The following is a 12,836-nucleotide window of genomic DNA, read 5'->3' as shown; positions in this document are numbered from 1 at the left end:
TATTTGGGACTGTTTTGTCTTCTTGGTGAATTGACTCTGCAGTCATGATGAAATATCTGTACTTTGGTAATATACCTCGTCTTGAATCTGATATTAATACAGCTATTCTAGTTTTCTCGTAATTAGTGTTTGTAAGGGATAAAACTTTCTGTCCTTTTGGGACTTCCCTGGCGGTCCAATGGTAGAGAATTCACCTTGCAATGCAAGGGATGCGGGTTCCATCCCTGGCTGGGGAACTGAGATCCCCCATGCCGCAGGGCAACTAAGCCTACGCGCCACAACTACTGACCTTGAGCACCTCAACTAGAGCCCACGTGCCCTGGAGCCTGCGCGCCACAACTAGAGAGAGAAAACCTGCATGCCACAACTAGAGAGAAGCCTGCACTCCGCAATGAAGAGCCCCCGTGCCCCAACAAAAGATCCCGCATGCTGCAACTAAGAGCCGACGCAGCCAAAAATAAATAAAATTGAATTAAAAAATAATAAATAAATCTTAAAAAAAAACTTTCTATCATTCTACTTTGAGTCTATCCATGTCTTTGTATTTAAAACATATCTCCTGTAAACTGCACGTAGTTAGGATTTGCTTTTTTATCAGTTTGATAAGTCTCCACCTTTTAATTACAGTGATTAGTCCATTTACATGAACGTGCTTATTTATATGACTGGGTATAAATCAACCATCTTGTAGTTTTTTTAATTCGTCCATTTTTTTCCTTTGCATTCTTTCCGATATTTGGGCGTGGGGGGAGCGCGCTGAATAACTTTTAGTGATTTACTGTGTATCAGCTTTTAAATCAGTTAGCTATAACTGTTTTATTTTTTGCAGTTTCTCTAGGAACTATAATGTGCATTTTTACCCTATCACATGGGTAAAATTCATACTACTCTTCCTGTAACGTAGGACTATTACAATGGTATATTTAATCCTTCATGTCCTTTGTGCTATTCAAGCATTTTACTTTAATGTATATTAACATTTAAACCCCACAATAGTTTGTTATTATTTGGCTTTAAGCAATCAATTCCGTAAAGGCTTACAAAGATAAAAAATCTTTGCTTACATATTTACCATTTCTAGCAATCTTCATTCTTTCATGTAGAATCAATTTTCCATCCGCTATCATTTTCTTTCAGCTGAAAGAGTTTCCTTCAATATTTCTTGCAGCGCAGGCTATCTGGTGATTACGTCAACTTTTCTTTATCTGTAAAAACTTAAATTTTGCCTTCATTTTCCTAGATTTCTGGGTTGACAGTTTTATTTTCCTTCCAGCACTTAAAAAATACCATTGCGTTATTTTCTGGCTTGCATTATTTTTTAATGAGATGTTAGTGATTAACTCACATAGTTGTTTCCCAGTATATTATGTGTTTTTAAATTTTTCTCACGGTCCTGATAAAATGACAATAAAATATCTCAGATGCTCTTATAATTATTCTTTAATTTTCAGCAATTTGATGATCGTGCACTTAGGTTTGGTTTTCTTTGTGTTTATCCTGCTTGGGGTGTGCTGAGCTCCTGGGATTTATGAATTGATATTCTTCATCAAATTTTTAAAATGTTTGAATAATAGTTCTTCAATTTTTTCTGCCCCTATTTATTGTTTCTCCTTTTGGGATTCCACTTATACATATGTCAGGATGCTTGATACTGTCTCACACATCACTGAATCTCTATTTTCTTTAATCTTTTCATTATTTGCACATCAGTTTGAATGGTCTCTATTGCCTTGTCTTCAAGTTCATTGATCCTTTTTATTCCTGTTAAGCCTATCCTCTAAGTTTTTCATTTCAGACATTGTGTTTTATTCATTCCCAGAATTTCAGTTTTTTTCCTGTCAATTGATAGTCTCAATTCATTCATTCATTATGATAATTTTCCTTTGAATTCCTAAACATATTAATATCTGTTTGAAACTTCTTTTCTGTTAACTCCAACATCTTTGGGTGTGTTTCTATTTTGTTTTGTTTTGCTGGTTATGGGTCACTTTTTTCTGCTTATTTACATATTTACACACTTTTATTACATGCTGGGTATTGTTGATGTTATAGTATTGACAGTCGGGACTGTTTCTTTTTCTTCCTTTAGAGAGAGTTATGTTCTGTTAAAGAGTCAATTTATCTGCACGTCAGCGTGATCCTTTTGAAACTTGCTTTTAATCTTGGTTTGGAAATGTCTACAGTAGCCCTTATTCTAGGGTGAGAATATCTTTACTCCTAAAGCTTGGTCTTTCTGGACCTCAGGTGAATTCCTGGGATGTTCAGCCAGGTCTCTCCACTGGCTAATTGGAGTTTCTACATCTCTCAGCACGGTATGGCCTCTGTCATCTCTATTTAGCTCACCTCACCAGTTACTGTTCTCTGTCAGGTCTTGATGATACAGGCTCTTGCTATACAAAGCAGGTTAATGTTCATTCAGTCACGAAAGGGGATCCCTATACTGATTTCTGTAGCTCCTCATCTGTGAAGTTCACTCCTGCCTAGTACTCTGACCCCCAGATTCTGATTCTGCCTCCCTAGCTAAACAAGACCACTGTGCTCTCTTTGGGCTCCACCTCCCTGCTGCTACAGATACGAAAGGGCCTCTGGGAAGAAAGCAGGGACAATTGTGGGAGCTCACTTTGTATGCTTCCCCTCTTTCAATGATCAGAGCCTTGCACTGTCTATTGTCCAATATCTGAAAACAGTTGATTAATATGTTTTTTCTAGCTTTATCATTGTTTGTGGCAGGAAGGATATTCCAACACTGGCTACTCGGTCTTGGCCAAAAAAGCAAGTCTCTGAATCCTTTTACGTGTCTTTTGAAACTTAATGCAAACATGAGACCCGTCCCTACACCCACTTCCACACCATTCATTTTTCCTGGGATCCCATCTCCTTATTCACCATGCCTGGTATTTAGTAGGTGATAACAAGGTGGTTGGCGGAATGATCGAAGGACTAGTTGGATGAACAAATGAAAGAATTCTTATCCAGATCACTATATTACAGGCAACAGACACCCTATTGAGAAAAAACATAGCAGATGCAACAGACTCTTGTTACATTACAGGAGGAAGATAAAGAAAAGCAATGCTTAAACTAAGCCTCTCTATAAGAGGAACCCATGCGTGAGATGATCGTAATACATCAGAGATGAGAAACTGCAACTTTCAAATAAAAATGTACACGCAGAACTCTTAGGATAACAGTCTATGAACTAGGAGTCAAGATCAGGAAGGGGAGAGCAAGCAGGTTGTTGTAACATAAAGTGAAATAGTGAAGAACTGATCCCAGGTCTTAGGATTCCATTCGTCTTTCTCCAAGACCTCACTGCTTTGGATCTTAGCTGAAAGCACTCTTTTTTATACATTTCAGGGATCTCTTTGCTCATTCTGTAACATAAAACTCTTATTCCCTCTGGGAAAGATGTGCAGAAATACACAGGTGAAACACAAGCAGTGAGTAATTCAGGTCGCGAACTGTGGGGCGAACTACCGCTGCGTCCTAACGAGTGAGTAACGAACTACCGCTGCGTCCTAACGAGTGAGTAACGAACTACCGCTGCGTCCTAACGAGTGAGTAACGAACTACCGCTGCGTCCTACCTGAGCCACCTACTGGGACCCCCGGGCGTTAGACTCCAGGGGTGGGGGAGGTCTCATCCCACCCCAATGGCACAATAAACAACACTGGTTTACTGCTAGTTAATAATATGATTTGGGAAGAAACGCTCTTCCAGTGAAAGAAGTAATAGATCTCACAAAGGAGAAGCATAAAGGGGGACCTTCACCTCAAATAGATTAGCAAAACTGTTTAAATGACATGCCGCGAGGGTTTTTTTTTCCCTCCTTCCTTTTTCTCCATCCAGGTCAATCATTTTATCGTATTGGGCTGATGCCAGCATTGTCTGTTTGTTTTACATCAAACTGGAAGGAGTGTGTGTGTATTTATGAGTACATGAGATGATGCAGAGTTGGGATTTCTACCATCTGAAGGAAACAAGTTAGCACCGTCCTTTGTGAGAAGCAGGGGCTCATTTCTACACTGATAGGAGGACCACTGAGGCAGGGGTTTGCTGTGAAGGACTGCTAGGCTTGGTAGAGACACTGTAACTGCCTGAGGTTTTTAATAAATATTCAGTTCAGGTAGGTCTTGGTGTCTTCTCTTAGGAACAAAAGATTCATAGTTGGGTTCACATTGTAAAAGAATATGAAAATAATGAAACCCAGTCACGTCTGCAAAGGCGCTAATTTTGCTGTTCGCATGCAAATCAGGCCCATACCCTTCTCAGAGAGCCTCCCTGGGTTTAGAGCACATTCCCTCCAAAGGGAAGACCAGAGGTCTGCTGCCCCTACACTGTGACCTTTCCCGGATGGCTGTCTCTGGAGTTTCCATGGAACCGAACTCTTGGCACCTTTCACGTTGCTGTGTTCTCATGGCCTAAGTCAGTGGGACATAGAAGGCATTCAATAACCATTTTTTTTCTAACATTTTTTTATTGGGGTATAATTGCTTTACAATGGTGTGTTAGTTTCTGCTTTATAACAAAGTGAATCAGTTATACATATTAACCATTTTTAAAATGAATTTTGAGGGACTTCCCTGGTGGTCCAGTGGTTAAGAATCTGCCTTCCCATGCGGGGGACGTGGGTTCGATCCCTGGTCAGGGAAGTAAGATCCCACATGTCATGGGGGCAACTCAGCCCGCACACTGCAACTAGAGAGCCCGTGCGCCACAACTAGAGAGAAGCCTGTATGCCACAACGAAGAGCCTGTGCACCACAACAAAGATCCTGTGTCTTGCAACTAAGACCTGACTCAGCCAAATAAATAAATAAATATTTAAAATGAATTTTAAGAGTATCTTGGAGTCTCTTCATCCTAATAGATGAGCGTGCCCCATGAAAGCTGTGAAAATTGAACTGACAGTGTGTCTAGTAGATCCCAGATACTTTGCACACAGGATATGCATCAATTTCCAGAGTGCAGCCATTGCGGCTGTGCGAGGTAACCCTCTCCTGGCTACCTGACTCTTTCCTCCTCCCTTTCCCTGTTGCCGAAGGGGCAAGACTGCCCCCCTTTAAGCACCACTGGGCATCCTTACCAGTGACTGGCCAGGCCTGGCTTATTTATTCATACTAAATTCCAAAAAGGAATGAAGTCCATTCTAAAAGGCAGACACAGAGGCTTCCCTGCTGGAGCAGTGGTTAAGAATCCACCTGCCAATGCAGGGGACACGGGTTTGAGCCCTGGTCCGGGAAGATCCCACATGCCGCGGAGCAACTAAGCCCGTGTGCCACAACTACTGAGCCTGCGCTCTAGAGCCCACGAGCCACAACTACTGAGCCTGCGAGCCACAACTACTGAAGCCCGCACGCCTAGAGCCCGTGCTCCGCAACGAGAAGCCACCATGATGAGAAGCCCATGCACCGCAATGAAGAGTAACCCCACATCACCGCAACTAGAGAAAGCCCGCGCGCAGCAAGGGAGACCCAACACAGCCAAAAGTAATAAATAAATAAAAAATAAATTTATAAAATAAATAAATAATAAAAAGGCATACACAGTACAAAAGCAAATGATAAAATTTAAGTGGCAATGGGAACAGGAAAAATATAATGAAGCCAGAAGGATGTCAAGAGACCTTCACTTCATTCTATGATGTCCTATATATTTGCTAAAGGTGGGTCACTGATTTCACTCAGGCTTTCTAGCAAGCACTGTAGAAAGATAACTTGAGTTTCTCATGTCCTTAAGACCAAAACAAGATAATTGCTTGGAAGGACCATAGCTATTTCTGGCTAAGACACCAGAGAGATGACATCCCCAGGACCTTCATAAGAGAGAACATTGTACAGCATGGAGACTATCATCCTTCTCGGCATTGCATGGCAGGTACAGTCACGATGTTCCAGAGCTGTTCTAATATGGCCAAAGTACAATTAAAAAAATTTCTACAGGTGGCCAAAATAATTCAGCTTTAGGTATATGGTTCTCCAGAGGTCTGGTGTCACCCGAGGGTAGACGGTGGGGATGCAGGAGGACTGGGACAACGTCACACCTTTCAGGAAATCCTTGATATGGACCATTTCTCTCCACCTAGTTTTTTATTGTTGTTGTTGTTTTTTAATTCTTTGGCTGCGCTGTGCGGCATGCGGGATCTTAGTTCCCAGACCAGGGATCGAACCTGTGCCCCCTGCAATGGAAGCACGGAGTCTTAACCACTGGACCGCCGGGAAGGTCCAATCTCCAGCTAGTTTTGACAGTTACTGTGCATTGAGGGGCAGTGAATTTCAACGTCCTCTCTGACAAGCACAGGAGTGTAGCTATTCTGCGCGCTGGTTAGCGTAGGCACGCCTGCTTCAGTGGTCCACCAAGCTGGAGGTAGAGGTGACATTCTCCTGGGAAAGCTGGGAAGCCAAAGGAGAACGTCTGTGCGATGTGAGAAACGGAGGGCTGGCAAACAAAAGTCGGGGAGGTGCCCTCCTGGCTGGGAAGCCTGGGCCAGGATCCTTGAAGCGGGGAGGGGAGGCTCAGGGCAGTCCGGCTGGAGTGGGAAGTTGAGTCCTACGGAGACATTTGAACTTCATTCTCTAGGTGACAGGTAGGCCACAGGGGTTTTGAAATCCCAAGGAAACAGGAAGAAAGTTGCACTTAAGAAACCTTCCCCTACAGCCTTGGGGGAGTAAAGAGGAGAGACTGGAGATAGGGCAATCAGCCACCCACAGTCCCATTTCAGGTGAAAAGCGCTGGGGACTGAAACCAGGGTCCAGGCTGTTTACCAAGAGGTCGGAGAAAATGATGGAGAGGGGGAGCCATTATGTGACGGAGACTTCAAAGGGATGCATTAAAAATGGTCCCCTGAAGCGGCAAGGCTGCGCTCAAAGAATGTCAGCTTGTTTACAACCTTCCAGCAAGAGCAGGCACCTTAAAGCCCAAACGCACAACCTATTTTAAAGACTGGGCCTCCCAGCCCTACAGTTTTTCTCCTCAGCTGATGTACGTTGTCCCAAAGACTCTGGCAACTGGATTCCACAGAAAACCCCAAATATCATCAACATTGTTACGTTTAGTTTTATACACTAATAATGGTTTAAAACAACTGTACTAGAGATGTATTTGAGCTGAGTTTTCAAATGGCCACGGCCTTCATCAGCCCAGCGTACCAGGCTGGTGTTTTCCGTGTGCCAAGCAATGAGGTCACCAGGAGGGGCTGACAGAGAGCGGTTTCGATTGTCCTGCAAGTACAACCAGTCCCTGCTCATGGAGTGGAAGAGAAGTAGGCATAGATGCGGTTAAGCCAATGCTTTTCAAGCTTCGGGTGGGATTTACAGACACACACTTTGGGATGTGTGTTGGACTATTATTAAATAAAACGTATTTCCTTCTGAGGTCACAGGGCCACAGAAGGAGGAGGCCATCAGTTATAGTCACTGCTAAGTACAAAATAGTCCACTTCCCTGAACACTGGGACCTCACACAGCCCAGCGTGCGTTGCACGTTGGAAACACAAGATGTGAGAGACAGGGCTTAGCCCTGCAAGCGCTTGTTGGAGACGCATTCTTAGTGCCCCTTATAATACCGTAATACATGTAATACATGTCATAACGAGGACTTCCAGAACATTTTTCTTCAGGCTGGAACTCTATCGTTACTTCTTGCTAGTTGGTTAGATCAAGGGCCATTTTGTGACCAAATGAAATAATGTCAGAGAAAGCTGTTTAAAAATTTTTGAAGGATTGACATTTCTAGAAGGTCACGGTGGAATTTTTTCCCCAAAATTTCTCCTGCAGCTTCAATGTCATGGAGATGGCTTTCTCAGCCCTTCCTCCACCCCATGCTAGTTCTCTGGGACAGAATCTTAGAACATGAGGCTACAGGAACATGCAGGTCATCTATCCCCAGCGACCTGCCCTGGGAGATGACCCTGTATCTGCTAGACATCACCAGATTTAATTTCTGGAAAGAAATACTTATTATAACAATAGTCTGTTTATATGTAAATCTGTCCCATTACACTTCCTACTTGCTAGTTGCTAAACATCCATTTGATAATCACCCGCTTTAAATTAATCTAACCTTAAAGATGGAGAAATGGCCACAGAGCAGAACTAAAACAAGGAACAGCGTTGGCCTGTCGAGACACCGATGAGTTTAGTTTTTTATTCTTTTACTGGACAATTTCTCCCCAGTCCCAATTTCCATTCCTTCGGCCACATCCGACCCGAGTGTCTTTTAAGTGTCACACTGAGAACCTAGGAGAAGTGTATTTGCTCAGTGTGCAGTGGAAGAAAAGTATGTTAAAATAGTTTATAGCATGTGTGATTTTGTGGGGATAGCAGAGGTTTTTTATTATAACAATTTTCTCTCCCAAGGACCCTCAATTTGCTTTAAGATCTGTCCATAGGAATACAGCTTCTTTCATGAGCTGTTTGGCAGGATAGATTTTGAATGTGGTCTAACAGTTTTTCTCAGAGAATTTTTATGTCAATACCTCATCTTTTTACGGGATACGTACCAACTTAAAAAGTGACTTCTCTGATAGCATCTCACGGATGGCACACATCAACCTGGTTACGCAGACGTAATTTTTTCTACTAAACATAAGGACACTGAGTCTTAAAAGCAACTTGTCCAGTAGAAGGGTCTGGTCTTTTGAATTTAAAAATCAGTATTTTCCCCTTATCACACAGTGTCTCATGAGCCTTGACCAATGACAAGCAAAAGTTCCCTGAATTTACTTTTTTCTACCAGCCCACAGGAGAAAATGAAATAAACAAAATCACGCAGTGCACGGGGAGGCTTACACGGGGCAGGTAGGAAGCGGAAGAAAAGTTGAAATATACCTAATAATGATACCTGTGAATGACATGTTTCCCTCCACGCCTGGTCCATTTCCGTGAGAAAACCAATGCACTCAACCTTACTGAGTTGGTCCCTTTCTGATTAATATTTAATTCAAAGTTGTATTATCTGGCTTTTCTCCCACAAACTCTGTTTTTTGAGTGTTGAAAGCTACAGTATGCAGACTCTGTTAATGTTCACCAGGAAAGCGCCTCTCCTTGCCCAGACTTGCCATCTGGACAAGCAGCGCTTTGCCTCGTTTACTAACATGTCACACAATTTGAAATGAAGGAAAATACGCGTTGAGGAATTCTGAGTGGAGAACCTATTATTTCCTGGGTGAAGTTTGGAACCTAGGGACCTAACAGCTTCCTCAAGCTGGGTAGACAAAAGAAGTAAAGACTTGCTAATGACCTAGATGTTGCCATAGAGAAGACGGAATTCTAGCTAGTTCCAAGATTAGTGAGAGCTATGGCTCTACGTGGATTAGCCGGTTAGGATAAGCGTTTGGGTTGGATTAATTTGAGATAAGATTAGGTTACCCAGATATTTTTAAAATGTCCCCGCAGGCTGGTGATTATGGGGTGTTAGCCTAACTATGAAAGGGCTGATAACATTGCACACAGACAGGAACATATATCTCATTTTTTTTGGATATTTTCCAGACCCAGTGGTAATGTGGGGTTACGTCCTGATAACTAACTATGCCTTTGCTTTCCACGTTCCTTCTGCAGGAGCCGTCCAGCTTTCACGCTTGCTAAGGCAGTTGGCAGTTCAAGAAACTGAGCTGCTAAGAGAGGCGATGCCATATTAACACTTAGCCGCACATTCAGGTAAAAGTTTTAATTTTGAATTTCAACAACCAAAAAATGGTTACTTGTTCTCTTTTCCCCATATCGTCTCCTTATTTATCTTTCCTTTCTTCCTTCCTTCGTTCTTTCCTTCCTTCCCTCCTCCCTCCTCCCCGCAAGGCAGAGGGGTTTACTGCAAAGGTCATGGACTTTGGAGTCTGCCACATCTAGGCGTTTACCCCTCCGCCACCACTGGCGACTCTGTGGCCTTGGGCAACTTACTAAACCTCATTCACCCAATTATGTCATGTCTAAAAGAGAGATAATAATACCTACTTGCTGTATAGACTGCTTACGAAGAATATTCTGATAATATATACAAAGGGCTTACTATGGTACCTGGCACATAACTGGTGCTCAAGAAACTTCGGACTGTCTCTCCTTCCTCCCTCCACCAACCTCTACCTGGCATCCCTCCATGAGCCCGTCAGTGCACGGGGAGAAAGGCAGGAGGCCCAGCCTTCGAGGGTCCCACAACCTGTTAGAACCTGGCTTAGTCAATTTTTCCTAGCCTGTAGGAATAAAAAACTGAATGTACAAACTGTGCGAGAACACTGAAAGTAAACTGGCTTTGGTTGTCAAGTGATTACTTATTGTTTTGTTATCAACAAACACTGACTGACTGCCCACCATGTGTGGCCACATGCTCAGCATCTCGTCCTGATGGCAAAGATTCACAATCTACACATACAAACACCTAAGAGCAAACGTCGTTTTCACCACCGCCCCTCTGTTTTAAATAAAAGGACAGAGTAATCTGCATTGGTTATGTTTTCTTGTTTGAACTAGGATATGAACAAAAACTGGAAATATTTGATCACATGGGAACGTAGAAAATATATACAAATGCAGTATCATTCATTGCAAGGAAATAGTGAGAAATGAATAAATCAGCAGAGAAAAATGTAGTTCCACAAATAATAGAAGAGGTAAACGTCCACATAACATACTGCATTTCTGATATCATTTTTCTTGAGTGTTCCAAAAACCCACTTTATCAAATGACTCTTAAATATATATTTATTATATGTAATACAATAAATACATATGTGATATATATGTCTGTGTATGTAAACACACAATTTCCTAATATCTCCCCTAAGATGATTTTTGGAAAACAGATCTTACTGTGATAAAACGTAGCAGTCCTATACTAACAAGGATATTGAAGGCTGCAGGCATACCCACACGCATAAATAAATTTCATTTCAGCAGCCTCGAAACTTGCCACGCACGTGACGCAGCCTCAGATGACAGACTCCGCTTCATCGTCCCATGAGAAAATATTGTTTCACTGCAGCTCAAGCCATTTGCCCAGGGAGCCCTGCAGTCGAATTCCCACACTGTTCTAGAAGTTACATTTTCTGACCCCAGCGTAATCATCACCTCCTCCGCACCCAGGCCACAGACCCTTGAAATTCTCTGTGCCCCCTAGGGCTCATGATATATTTCCCAGCTTTTCTGAATGTACTCCCCTCTCTTCTAGGCGCTCGGCTGGAAGGACGGCCCCTCCTGTTGCCCAGTGGGTCTGCAGTGCTCCCCAGTGGGACGGACTGCTTTGAACACGCCTCCCAGGAGTACTTCCAGCTGATGCTTTCAGGGGACACACTGGACCTGCCGAACCCTCTCTTGCTGACATCCTCTACAGCCCCTCTAGGTTACGTCCAGTCCTTCCGTGGAGATGCTGGCTCTGGCTCGCGGTCACTCTGCAACGTACCTCCTGCCATCACTCTTGGGACTTCAGTATCCACCGAGATGCTCCTTCCGACATCCTGACCTGACGTCCACCCTCCGATGATCTCACCTTCCACCCGACCGTAACCCTGGACCCGGATTACCCCAAAGTGCTTCCCCTCTGTAAGTATCTGTTCCAAACCTCGTCATCTCCAGCAACCATTTCCTTTGCACTTTCAACTTCAACCATCCTGGTACCCTCCCCAGATCCAGGAAGTCCTCTCTCCAGGTGGTATTTCCACCTCTCTCACACCCTCCCTGCCCTTCTTTCTCAACTTACATTCCACGGCCAGGCATCAAAATCACTATCACACCCTTGTCCTTGCCTTCACGACATTCATCTGCGTCAACCCCAGCCTTGATTAACTCCACCTCTGCCCTTCACACCTGCACCCATGAAGCTGGATGTGGCTTAGGGAAAATTATGAGCAATCTTAACGGGTCTTCTTTTAAAGTCATGATCACTGATCTCAAGTGCACTCTTCATGCTGGGGATGGACTACTTCCCTACCCCATACTCCTCCCACGCTCACGCCTTTTCTTTAACGCCTCACCGTGGGTTCCATCCTCCCAGCCCTTCGGATTCCATCACCTGCCACATAGCAAGTCCTCCTCTTCCCTTGGCCTGAAATTCCTCCATACCACTTCGTCGTCATGGAAATGCTTCTGATGCCCGATCTAATCCTCAGCTGGTGGGCTAACGCTTAGGCATGTCCACCTTGCCTTTGGTGACCCTGTCCCAGCAGGAAGCCAGCAGCTACTGAACGTCCCCCCTTGACACCAGCCGTGGTTCCAAGCACTGGGCTATCTACCAGCAACACCCTTTCCCTGGGAGGAAATTATAACAAACTCCAGCAGGGAGAAGTTCAACTTTCCCCCAGTCATGATATGGTGGAAGCATTTTATATCTCCTGGACTGATGGGCCGTCAGAGCTGGAAAGAACTTATAATCACACCGAGGCTTTGATGAAGGAACTGACACTCTGAGAAGCCAAGTCGCGTGCGTGCCCAGTTGAACATCCTGACCTAAAGTGGCGTTTTCTGTGCAACTGGGAAAATGATATGGAACTTTTGCAAGGCTATACAAGTGATTGAAGGCATTATACCCCAGTTACTTAGTGTTTAGTAAACCGAATGAACACCATAGCACAAATTTCAAACAAATACCCGAAAGGTAGAATGTAAAAACAGGAAACGGTCAGGTAGAAAGAGAAGTTAAGAGAGGCGTGTGGGTTTGCCCAACTCTACCACTAGGCAGCTGTGAGCCTCGGATAAGAATTCATCTCCGGGAGCCTGGATTTCCCCATTAGTTAAAGGGGAGGAAGCGCTGGGATTATGGCCGTTCTGAGGGTAGAGGTCACCTGCACAGGTGAGAGGGCGCTTTGGATGTCATAAAGGAGTCCCTGCAATGCGCTTATTTTTGCTC

At 43.8% G+C, this 12,836-nt stretch overlaps 1 protein-coding gene across 3 annotated transcripts in view; it reads right to left on the bottom strand.

Annotated features, from left to right (window-relative positions):
• The window catches only part of PCNX2 (pecanex 2), a 273,314-nt gene that overhangs the window by 36,392 nt on the left and 224,086 nt on the right, over positions 1–12,836 (bottom strand). The window lies entirely within an intron of this gene.

The sequence above is a fragment of the Globicephala melas genome, chromosome 16 (genome assembly GCF_963455315.2).
Source record: "Globicephala melas chromosome 16, mGloMel1.2, whole genome shotgun sequence".
NCBI classification, from domain to species: domain Eukaryota; kingdom Metazoa; phylum Chordata; class Mammalia; order Artiodactyla; family Delphinidae; genus Globicephala; species Globicephala melas.
The sequence above is the reverse complement of the archived record's forward strand: the minus strand, read 5'-3'. Positions and strand labels throughout refer to the sequence as shown.